General features: G+C 47.9%; 1 long non-coding RNA gene and 1 other non-coding gene across 2 annotated transcripts; one reads left to right on the top strand and one right to left on the bottom strand.

Moving 5' to 3' along the window:
- Positions 1–1,070: 1,070 nt before the first annotated feature.
- Positions 1,071–1,155, bottom strand: TRNAQ-UUG (transfer RNA glutamine (anticodon UUG)). The gene has a single exon. It is a non-coding gene; the product is annotated as a tRNA-Gln (tRNA).
- Positions 1,156–4,511: 3,356 nt separating this feature from the next.
- On the top strand, positions 4,512–8,375 carry LOC147576098 (uncharacterized). The gene is made up of 3 exons (XR_015241763.1): positions 4,512–5,594; positions 5,761–5,882; positions 7,612–8,375. It is a non-coding gene; the product is annotated as an uncharacterized LOC147576098 (long non-coding RNA).
- Positions 8,376–12,580: the final 4,205 nt, after the last annotated feature.

The raw sequence follows: 12,580 nt of genomic DNA, 5'->3' as shown, positions 1-12,580 counted from the left end.
TTCATGCTCTGTCTCTTTCTGTCCCCCCCAAAAAATAAATAAACGTTGAAAAAAAAATTTTTAATCTGTACTGAAATAAAACCTCTGCGGTTGTCTTTACTCCATTACCTACCCATGTGCTCCTCGTTTGCCATGTAGGCTCCCTGGGTGCTGCACAGAACTGTCTGTCCCTTTCCCCAGCCCCCAGGGGCCAACTCATATATTATTTACTGTAAAGAAAGGAGCCACATCTTTTTCCAGAGAGTGAATCATGGAGAGACTCATAGATAGCACATGGGAAACTGAGTAATGCAAAAGGAAAGAAAAAGGTGTGGAGGAGACAAGAGTTATTTTGAAAAATAGGAGGAGGTTCAAAATGCCTAGTACAGTGCTGGGCACATTATCAATACTTGAATTGTAGAAAGGAATGAAGAAGCAAGATATGCATTAAATAGCAGAAAGGGAAGATGGGAAACAGAACTGGGAAAAGGTTTCCTTAGCCTCCCCTTCCTCCTGGGCTAGTTCTGTGGCCTCTGTCCCCTGTGGTGGGCTGCCCGCTTTTTGCTCCTACCTACATCTCTGAATTAAAAGCATACGGTGGGGGTGCCTGGGTGGTTCAGTTGTTTGAGCGTCCGACTTCGGCTCAGGCCATGATCTCACAGTTTGTGAGTTTAAGCCCTGCAACGGGCTCGTGGCTGTCAGCGCAGAGCCTGCTTGGGATCCTCTGTACCCCTCTCTCTATGCCCCTCCCTTGCTCTCACTGTCTCAAAAAATTAAAAAATGAAAAATAAGTAAAGGCATATGGCGGTGGGGATGGTAAGGAGCCTGAACCCCAGGCTAGAGGGTTGTGGTGTGGAGTTCATCATTGTTTAGATGTTTTTAAGTCCCAGCCACTTAATTTCTCCATGAAAAGCAAAAACAAAAATTGGGGTGGAGCAATGGCCAAGATTTGTTCCAACTTGATCATTAATATCTTTTTTTTTTTTTTTAAACGTTTATTCATTTTAGAGAGACAGAGAGTGAGCAGGGGAGGGGGAGAGAGGGAGACACAGAATCCAAAGCAGGCTCCAGGCTCTGAACTGTCAGCACAGAGCCTGACGTGGGGCTTGAACCCACAAACTGTAAGATCATGACCTGAGCCAAAGTCAGATGCTCAACCGACTGAGCCACCCAGGCACCCCGATCATTCGTATCTTTTATCAGCAGCATCTGGTGCCCAGACCCCAAGTCTTCTACCTTGGAACCAGGATGGAGGTTAGCAGGAGGAGCCACTGGTGTCATTGCTAGCTTCCGCTTTCGTTCCCAGAAATAAGCCTTTTAAAATTTGTGGTGCCTTGGTACTGAGGGCTGCTTAATTCAGTTGAACCACAGAGAAAAGAAACAGACTGTCTAAAGGTTGTTAGTGCAGAAGCCGTTCGTCAACATTGGTGTAGGCAAGTAGAGGTTGCTTTTAAGAGCTGCTCCTGTCCATGAACTTCCCAATTTCCCATATTGAAATAAGACTCGTAGGGGCTCTAAGGAGTTCAAGCCTCCTGTGAATGAAACACTAATGCCACCATTTATCAGGTACTTACAATGTACGAAGCCTCGTGCTAGCCAATGAATGCCTTATCTCACTAAAGTCACACATGTCTGTAAAGTATTGTTCTCTCCAATTTTATAATAGGAGACATAGGAAGGGTTTAATGTATCCAATGTCAGCCAAAAAGCAGTAGAGTCAGGATTAGCATGCAAGGCTGCCTGACTTCAAGAACTGTGGTCTCATACAGGAGTTACATACCCAGTGTCTAAAAGAGCCAGGAGGGAAATACAAGGTTGTGAAAACAACTGCTTCAAGAGATTGAAAAATGGCATAGGAGCCAAATACAACTCCTCCACAGCCTGGATTTGGCCCACGAGCTCCACTCGGCATCCTCTGTGTGACACTGCTGCGCATCTCCTGGCGGGGCCCTGGGTCTGCGTAGGACGTTCTCCTGAGCTTCTCAGTGCTGGCTCTGGGAGACAGGAGGCGTGCCTGTCAGGAATGGCATTCGGATGCAGGAGGGGGGTGTCCACCATAACCACCCCCTTCCCCTGGCTGCTGGGAACTGCTCATTTCTTTGCTCTCTCACAGGCACTGTTGGATATGGTAGCCCCTCATCTTAAAAGGATATCGAGAACCTGAAATATGGCAGTCTGAACTGCGATGTGCTCTCCGTGTGAAATACACCCCAGAATTCAAAGCCTTAGTAAGGAAAACAGCATGTGAAAATGTCTCCATTTTTATAAGAATTACATGTTGAAATGATATTTTGGATATACTGGGCTAATAAATTATACCACTAACATGAATTTTACTTGTTTCTTTTTTTTACCTTTTTAATTAACATGGTCACTGGAAAATGTTAATTTACGTAAATGGCTCATGTTATACTGCTGTGTTCCAGAGCCTCTGGGGCTCTAATCCTAAACTGTCCTTTCTTTCCCAGAACATACTCCTCAACTCCAGTGGCATCTGTGGCCACATCTTCTCTTTTCCTTTAGTCATGAGACCACCCTGGAGAGGGGAGGGAAGGTCACAGGAAAGGTGGTAAAAGGTTTAGCCGCCGGCTTCTCTGGGATTGGCTCCTGCCTGCTATGGCTGGCCATGGGAATGCCTCTGCTCCTGGTGTGCACAGCCCTGGGGGCTGCTGGGATTTGCTACAAGGGGACTTCAAGTCAGGGTGTGCACCGAGCACGGCCTGCTTCTCCCAGAGGCGATGCTGCCCTTCAGTGCTTGTCCGTGTTGTGATCCATCAAGATCTTTTTTAAGTTAATGAATTCATAATAAGGTGTGTGTGTGTGTGTGTCCTATAGTTTCTATATGGGTAAAAATGTAGCTGTAAAGTGTAGAAACTGAAATTTGTGGGTGTTAAGGGTCTTCATCTTCCCAAATGCAGGGAACTAGTGATGAATTCTCTAAAAGCAAAGGAAGAGGAAGTTGTGCTGGTCAGAGCAGGAAAGAAAACGTTAAAAATGTAACCTCCTTCCTCATGACCAACTGTCTTGGGCATAAAACACCCATTAATTTTTCTGTTCAGCTTACAGGCCTGGGGCCAGGGCCTTCTGCCGGCCCAGATGAAAAGCCACTGGGATTTACTGGAAACCTAATCACCCAGTAATCCAGGCTTTATTAAGTACTTTAATGTAACTGGAATTGACCATTAATGAGAGGTCTTGTACTGCAGCCACTTCTTGAACGCTTGCTGTGGGAATTGTGTGCAATGAACCAGGAAGAGGAGGAGAATGGAGAGGAGAGGCATGGCCGTCTTTTTTGTCACTGCTTCCCTCTTCCATGGAAGCACAAAAGCCTACTCTTTCCAGAGCAATCTAGAAACCATCTGGTATGGAGGAAAAGGGGATATATTTAGTCTCAGGCAAATCCTTTGCAGAGACAGAATCGGCGCCTGGCAGAGCTATTTGGGACTTAGGGACAATGGCGCCCTCTCAGGGCCATTGTGAGGAGGGGAAGGGGTTGGAAGCATACCACCAGATTCCCCATGCCCACTTGAGCCAGGGAGCTAGCTCCTTTGTCTCTGATTTACAGTAAGAATTTATATAAATAAGGAGCCTGAAAGTCATCAAACTAGCTCGCAAATGATGTTTTACAGATAGAAATGGAGATTTGGAAAAATAGTGACTTAGGCCTGAGGTGATACATCCAGTGAGTGGCAGTGAGTGCCAGTGTATAGAATTGAATTCATCTTTCCTTTTATTTTTAAAAATTATTTAATTTTTTAGAGAGTATGAGTCGGGGAGAGGGGCAGAGGGAGAGAGAGAGAGAATCTCAAGCAGGCTCCATGCTCAGCAAAGAGCCCCATGGGGAGCTCGATCTCAGGACCCTGGGGTCACGACCTGAGCTGAAATCAAGAGTTGGGCACTCAATCATCTGAGCCACCCAGGCACCTTCATCTTTCCTTTTAAAGCAACTCTAAGCATACAGTTGGATAAGATGCATACATCCCTGTAACCACCACCCCAATTAAGATGTACGATATTTCCATCATTCCAGAGAGTTCTCTCATGCCACTGTACGGTCAATCCCCATGTGCCTGCCCCAGGCTACCATCTCATTTCTATCACTGGAAATTCCTTTTTGTCACTAATTCTGTTGCCTAGTTTGCAGTTGGGGTATTGACTACGTAAGCCTCCTTTCCCTGCCTGGCTGACTTGAAATATCTGAGTGTTCCCATGTGGAGGAGAGAGGACCCTTGTTACTGTTTCTGAGACCAATGGCAGGAAAGAGTGAATCTGGCTTGTGGAAACCAGAGTTCTTGAAGGCAGGAGCTGTTCCTTATTTTGTGTTTCTGCAATACTAGAACAGTACCTGGAACATAGGAAGCTCTTAGTAAATGTACTTAGTAAATGTATCTGTCCAATAATGGAATGATTATCCATTGGAGAAGCTGTTCTGTTCCTTCCTGGATAAAAATGTGCTGGTAGTGGTGGTGCCTATCACTAACGAACACAAGTGAGTTTGAGTTTCTGACCTTGAGGGATAGACACAGGGCAAGAGCTGTGTCCAGTCGTCTTGGCTCGGCCCCAGGGGCACAGTGCAGTGGGAGAGATGGTGGGTTCTAATATGATGTGGTAGGTGGTAGGTAGGTAGCTGAATGCTGTGGAAACAGAGGGGAGCGGCATAGAATCCGACTGGGAGATCTGGGGAAGCTTGTCTGGAGGGCACATGTCATGAGGGATGGTGAGAAGTAGCCTGTGGAAAGGGATTTTGGTGCAGGAACCAGCCTAAGGCATGGCAACTTGAGAGACCACGGTCATGTGACATAATTGCTCTGAGTGGGAAAATGGAACGTATGTGGCCCCTGCAGTTGTTGTCATCCTAAGATTCTGTAAGTAGCGGGGTTTCGCTGAATGGCCATAAGTGCCCCAAAATACCCACACACATTTGAGGTTTGGGTCAGAAAATGCTCTGAAAATGGCCATTTTCTGCAACAAGGTTTTGCATCCTGGGAACAGAAATGGAAATGAACGGATGGTCAGGGTGAAACGTTGCTGGACCCGCAGACACGGAGAAAGGCAGAGTGGCAAGGGAGTCCCCGGTGTCAGCAAGAGCCATGGAAAATGCCAAGTGTTGCACCATTGAGCACAACTGGCATTCACACGTGGCTGGCGGGAGTGTTACGTTGGTTCATCACTTTGGAGAAAGCTGGCAGGATCAACTAACTAGCGGAAGGTCTAGCCTATACCCAGGCTGTTCCGCTGATATGTTTATACCCAACAGAAATATGCTCACCAACAGGCTTGGCCTGGAGCTCTCCAGATGCCCGAGAGTACTCGAATGGATACCCACGTGGTGGGTTCTGCCTCCCACATGTTCACATCCTGTGAATATGTTGCATTACATAGCAAAGGGGGATTAGGCAGGAAATGGGATTAACAGGTGAACCAGCTGACATTAAAGAGATTATCCTGGATTATCAGGGTGGGTCAAATGTATCACAAATTTCCTTAAATGAGGAAGAGGGGGACAGAAGGGCCAGAGACAGTGGTATGAGAAAGACTCCACCAGTCTATACTGGCTTTGGAGACGGAAGGAGCCGTGAGCCCAGGAATGCGGGCGGCTGCTGGAAGCCGAGAAGGTGAGGAAACACTCTTTCTTAACCTAGAGCCTTTGGGAAGGAAGGCAGTCCTGCTGACACCTGGATTTTGGCTCAGGAGACCCATTTCTGACCTCTGACCTCCAGAACTGTAAGATCATGGATTTGTGCTGTTTTAAGCCTCTGAATTTGTGGCAATTTGTTACAGCAAGAATGAGAAACTAACACGTGGAATATTCATATGGTGGAATACTACACAGCAATGAGGACGGAGGATTTGCAATTACATGTAACAATATGGCTGAGAACATGCTGTATGATTTAATTTATGTAAGTATAAAGATGGGCAAAATGAATGCATGCTATTAGAAAATAGGAGAATGGTTACTCTGGGCTGAGGGTGGCCATGGGGTGCTAACGGACCGGAAGGGGGCGTGAGGAAGTTCTGAGATGCTGGTTATGCGGGCGTGTTCGTTTGCAAAGATTCACTGAGCTGTACACTTAACCATATTTGTACTTTCCTCTATGTATGTTATGCTTCAATAGAATGTGTGTGCGTATTTTGAGGGGCATGAAGGAAATTGATTTTTAACTAGGTACTAATTATTTAAGTGTTTGGCTCTTGGTCTTGGTAAGGGTGGAAAGTCGGCCGAGAGGATAGGGAGAAGGTGGAAAGATGCAGAGAGAAGGTGGAAAGATGGGGGAAGGGGAGGCCTAGGGACACTTCCTGGAGGTAATGCTTAGGCAGAGTATGTAATGTTGGGGAGCCTGGATGCTGTGGAGCAGGGGTGGACATCTTGGGGGCCCAGAGTTGAGTCATTCCATATATATTTCCCGAACTAGTGATGTTTCATGGGGAGTTCTCAGGGATATCAGCCTCACGGGTGGGGCTGATGAAGGGGGTTGCTGAATGGTCCAGGAAGGTATTACTGACAAAAGTGTGGAATTTAGATGAGAGGCAAAGGGGACATGGAAGCTCTGGGGGGATGGGCAGGGTGGGTGGAGTGTATTCTGAGAGAGCCAGACTACACTTAAGGCATTGTTTCCCCGAGGGGCGCCTGGGTGGCGCAGTCGGTTAGGCGTCCGACTTCAGCCAGGTCACGATCTCGCGGTCCGTGAGTTCGAGCCCCGCGTCAGGCTCTGGACTGATGGCTCAGAGCCTGGAGCCTGTTTCCGATTCTGTGTCTCCCTCTCTCTCTGCCCCTCCCCCGTTCATGCTCTGTCTCTCTCTGTCCCAAAAATAAATAAACGTTAAAAAAAAAAAAAGTTAAAAAAAAAAAGGCATTGTTTCCCCGAAATAACTTTTAGGTGGTACTTTGGGTGAACTGTTCAAATAAAAAAAATTTTTTTAATGTTTATTTTTGAGAGTGAGAGAGTGAGAGAGAGAGAGAGAGAGAGAGAGAGAGAGAGAGAGAATGAGTGGGGGAGGGGCAGAGAGAGAGGGAGACACAGAATCCAACGCAGGCTCCAGGCTCTGAGCGGTCAGCACAGAGCCCCACATGGGGCTCGAACTCAGGAGTAGTGAGATCATGACCTGAGCTGAAGTCGAACACTTAACTGACTGAGCCGCCCAGGTGCCCCTCTACCCCCTGGAGTTTGAGTCAGTTGCCCAGGAAGTTGCAGTTCTAACAGGGTGCCAGGTGGTGCTAATATTGTTGGTCCAGAGGCCACACCGGGAACCACTGATGTAGAGATGGCAGTGGGTGGAGAGTTTGTGACCAGTCGTGGGTGTGGAATATGGGGCTGGAGGGGCAGGGGGTCAGCAACCTGCAGGAAGGGGAGGAGCATGTATATGGGCGGTGACACCTAGGCAGAGGCAGAGGCAGATTCAGCCTTACCTGGCAGAGGGTGGAGTGAGCCGGTGCTGGGGTGGGCACACAGTGCCAAGTGGGATGCCCAGGAGGGCTGCAGCTGGGGCTGCTTCCTCGAAGTCAGGGAGCTAATACCCAGCCCCAGCACCCGCAGCTTAGCAATGATGTAGGAAAAGGGAAGTAAATCCAGACCTTCTGACAGTGCCTAGGGAGACTACCGACTCTAGTTTTTCTCCCCTTTTGATTAGCTCTGAAAGGAAGGAAACCAACATCTGAGCACCCACTGCCTCTCAGGAATTTTATATGCCGTATCACATTTAATCATTACAGTCCGTGATGTAGGTATCATCAATCTGTTTTAAGAATGAGGAGGGGCACCTGGGTGGCTCAGTTGGTTGAGTGCCTGGCTTCAGCTCAGGTCATGATCTCACCGCTCGTGAGTTCAAGCCCCGCGTCAGGTTCTGTGCTGACAGCTCAGAGCCTGGAGCCTGCTTCAGATTCTGTGACTCTGTCTCTTTCCACCCCTCCCTGCTCTCTCTTTCTCTCTCTCTCTCAAAAATAAACAAACATTAAAAAAAAAAAAAAAAAGAATGAGGAAACGGAGGCCCTGAGAAGTGAAGAGACTTGCCCATTGTTACCTAGGCAAACCTGTGATGCAGTCAGCCCTAGGGTTGACTAATTAAATTTCTTGTTTGTTCCCCACTCCCTCAATATTATTGCAACATGCAATTCATTTTACGTTCTTTTTTTCGTAGTAAGTACATGTGCCTGTAATCACCACCTCTACCATTAGATGGCGCAGGTGACCTTTCACCCAGTTAATGCATCAGCCATGAGAGGCTGGGTGGGTGGCGACCTGAATTAAATCTCCCTTTCTTTAATTTATTTGTTTTAATTTTAGTCAGAAGTGAGCTTGAAACATTGACAACCATTATAAACTTACCCTAGAAATAAACACAGGTAGCTGGATCTGTGTGTGTCTGTGGCCAATTGTATAATTGGGATTGTTCAAGTTGACAACCATGTAAAATGCCACGTTTATCAAAAGATAGGTGGTAAAAATGTGCTTATTTATAGCTTACAAATATATTACTAAATTTTAATAGTAATGGTAGCAATTGTTTAGGGCTTAGGCAAACAAAAGGCTTTTTTTGGGTGAGGAATATTCTTTCACTGATACTTTTTAGAATTGCAGGTATATGGTCATAATAAAAAGCAGACCAACTACTAGTTCATTATTAAAAAAAAAATCTCCATAGGGGTGCCTGGGTCGCTCAGTCAGTTAAGTGTCCAACTTCGGCTCAGGTCATGATCTCAGGGTTTATGGGTTCGAGCCCCGCATCAGATTCTGTGCCAACAGCTCAGAGCCTGGAGCCTGCTTCAGATTCTGTGTCTCCCTCTCTCTCTGCCCCTCCCCTGCTTGTGCTCTGTCTCTCAAAAATAAATAAACATTAAAAAAAATCTCAATAAACAACTGACTCCCTTGTTGCCTGCACCCAAAGGGAACCAATCTGACCACACCACCCTTGGTACCACAGGTACCTACTATCCTGGGGCTTTCATTCTGTTTTAGGAATGAGGAACTAAGGCCAGAGAGGCAGTGTGCCTCCATTACATCACAGGAGTGCTGATGGCTGGTCTAGAACTAGAAGTCAGGTGCTCTGACTCCTTGTCCAGTGCTCTTTGTGCCACATCATTCTATTTGAGAAGTGGTGGCAGTTACAGCCATCTTGTTTGTCATGTCTCTGTGTATAAAAACCTTGAGCCTGACACCATGGCCAAGAGCCTAGCTCCCTCCTGCTGTGCCACTTACAGGATGAGCATAGCAGTGCAGGGGGAGACTCAGAAAATTACTGTGTGAGTGAGGAAAAGAAGGAAAGAAATGCCCTCCAGACACTTTAGAAGCTTACCATTCCTGAATGTGGGGGGAGCAGTCGGGCAGCCATCTGGTGGTAGATTGATTACATTGGACCCCTTCCATCATGGAGAGCATCGATTTGGTCATCATTGGAATAGACACTTATTCTGGATGAGGATTTGCCACCCTTTCCTGAAATACTTCTGCCAGCCCAACCATCTGTGTGCTCACAGAATACCTCATTCACTGTCGTGGTATTCTACAAAATATTGCTTCTGATTGGGGATCTCATTTCAGAGCAGTATAAGAGCAGCAACAGATTTGTGCTGGTGGGAATTCACTAGTCTTACCACATGCCCTATAACCCGGAAGCAGTTGACCTGATGGGACATGGGATGGCCTCCTGAAGGCTTGGTTATGGTACCAGTTGTCCTGGAAGGTTGAGTTCTGTCTTACAGGATGCACTGTGAGCTTTAGATCTGTGACTGTCTCCCATAGTAATCAACCTTCTCAGTCCTCTACCTTACCTTTGGTTAAGGTCAGTTAAGTTGGTTCAGTTACCTTGAGGCAAGTCACTCCTCTAACTTACCTGCAGAAACTTTGAGGTTAGCTGGTTTGAAGGCATTCGTTCTGATGGAGGTATGCTTCCATCGGGAAACAATGAGTCCATTGAACTGAGACTGCCATCCGGCCATGTTGAGCCCCTTGTGTCTCTGAACCAAAGGGAAGTTGGGTTGCTGCTACAAAGTGGGAGCAGAAGAACTATATCTGCAACTTTGGGGTACCTCTGAGAACAGTTGACCCTTGAACAACGTCAGGGGGCTAGGGATGGTGACCCCCTTACACATACACAGTAGAAAATCTGTGTACATAGTACAAAGTTAGAAAAAATAAAGTCCTCTTTGGCCCAGCATTTCAACTGTGGTGATGTCAGTCCAGTCCCCATCATATCTCACCAGACTTCCCTGTTACCATTCTTACCTCCTCCCAGTCCAGAGGCTCATGCTCTGTTTGAGTCCATTGATTAGCTCAAACGCCCCTCCAGGTCCTCTGGGTCAAGGACAGTCTTCTAACATGATCTGCTGGCTGTTCTCACTTCCTCCTCCAGCCCATCTCCATATTCTCTGCCCACTGCCACCCAGGCTTTCAGATCCCAGAGCTTGCAGATGCCCTCTGGCCTCAGGGCTTCGTCCGGAATTCTCCCACCCCCACACTCCCACCCAGATGCACTACTCTTCATCTGATGGCAGGTTGGGCGTCATCTCACGGAAGTCTTCTTGGGCTCCCAGAATCCTACGTGGTTTCTTTACAGCTCTCACTACTTTCGGTAATTATAAAATCTGGCGATTCTTTGTTTTTCATTGATGTCTGCCTCTCATAGGAGACCATGGACTCCCCAAGGGCAGGGACTGTGTCTGTGTGACTCACTGTTGGCATCCCAGAGCCAACACAGAGGTTGGCACATAGTAGGCATTCATTATTTAATGAACAAATTAATACAAGAGAAGGACATGTGTTAGAAAACTCTTGGATGAGGAAAGTGTATGATGTTCTGGGAAAACCCTGCACGAGATGCTTGGTTTCCTGAGAATACACAGTTGGAAATGTTAGGAGGGGCCAGATCACGGGGGGCCTTGTTGGCCACATTAAGTGGACTGGTTCAGATTGTTCAGATCCAGAGAACCATGGAAAGTGGCAAAATGGAGAAGTGATGTGTGTGCCAGGCAGCCCCTTTGGCTGTCTCTGCGGTGGTAAAGGGAGAAGTGGGGGCCGGGAGACCCCAAGATGGGCTGACACCACAGTCCTGATTAGGGTCTTGCTGGTTTGAGCTGGGGTCGTGGTGATGGTGGTGGGATGTAGGAATGGAGTCAGCATTTGTGGCAATTAATCTAACACAGTGGCCCTTAGCCCTTCTTCCCTGAAAAGAAAAGAAAAAAAAACAAACCAGTGTGTCTGTATAAGAGAGATGGTAATGGAACCCCGGAGGGGCCTGGTGGGGACTGAGTGCGTTCTACAGACACATCCTTTGATCACAAAGAGAGTTTTGCAAATGGTCCCTCCAGAGGCAGTCACCAGGACATGATTACACAGCCCAGGGGCTTGGGGCAGAGACAGGGGCAGGGCCCTCGTCCCTACGGCCAGGAGCTGTGGGGACAGCAGCAGAGCCTGGCAATGGTGAATGGAAAATTGGCTTGTTATGCAGTAAATCTCTCTCCAGCACTTCTTCATTTAGGCTTTGCCGCGGAGCCAGCGGAAGGAGCTGGGAGACCCTGGAGCCTGAGAAGCCCCTGGAGCCTCAGCCGGAGCCAGGAAGGGGCTGCTGCTCTGGCTAGGCAGGGATGGCGAGAGTTGGGTGTGTGCCATCCACCAGGAACAGGCTGCCCGGGGACCTGCTGCACTTGAGCTGTCCCAACACATGCGTCACACTTTCTCTCCATCCCTTAGGAGCCTTGTAATTGGTTGCAGAGTTGGAGGGCGGGGCCGCCAGGTCACCTAGCTCTTCTTAAGGTAAGTTGGTTGAGAGATGACTGGGAAGATGCCAGGAGAAAACCTATATAATAGCTACTGTAGATTGAATGCTTACTCCATGCCCTGAGTCAGGCTTTTTAATGCTACTCATTCAGCCTGAGCTAGGTTCCTTTCTTTCTCTCCCATCATGCTCTGTACTTCTCCTTTAGAGCACTTACCAGAAGTGCAACAGAGGTATTCATTCATAAGTCTATACAGTTAATATCTGTCTTTCCTGCTAGACTGTAAACTCCATGAGGGCAGGGACTGGGTCTCATCCTTTGCTGTGGCTCCAGCACCTACCGTGCCACCTGCCGCGTAGTTGGTTTGCGCTAAGTGTTGGTTGGACGGATGAATGAGATGAATGATCCTCGCCGCAGCCCAGTGAAGCGGCTACTGTTATTCTCCTCATTTCAGGATAGAGAGGTTGGAGCGGCCAAGCCACAGAGCCTGAAGGTGGCACTCAGGATCCAGACTTACAATGCCAAGGAGTGGGCATGGGGCCCAAGTATGGCTGATACAAGTCAACCTGGGGAAAGTGAGACCCTTGCTCTTTCTGGCCCTTGCCTGTTAGGATGTGAGACCAAGGCTGCTGGTGGCTGTGATTCCAGCCTAGTAGGGAGCTGGTCTGAAGGCATGGTGTCAGAGAGAAGCAAAGACGAGCGAGAGACCCAGCCATCCCTTTGCCGTGTCTGCAGCTGGGAATGGAGCAGATACACGCCTCTTAGGCTTGGGCTGGCCTGGCTCACACCCCTTGTACTTGTAATGGAGAGTGCTGATGAACATGGTATCAAACCCATCCCTTCTGCTGGTGTAGCCAGAAGAGAGCCAATGACCTGGCTTTGGTTCCC

Source organism: Puma concolor, chromosome D2, assembly GCF_028749965.1.
Source record: "Puma concolor isolate L17-30 chromosome D2, mPumCon1.1.hap2, whole genome shotgun sequence".
In the NCBI taxonomy this organism is placed as follows: Eukaryota; Metazoa; Chordata; class Mammalia; order Carnivora; family Felidae; genus Puma; species Puma concolor.
Note: the sequence above shows the minus strand (reverse complement) of the source record. Positions and strands in the feature narration are given on the sequence as shown.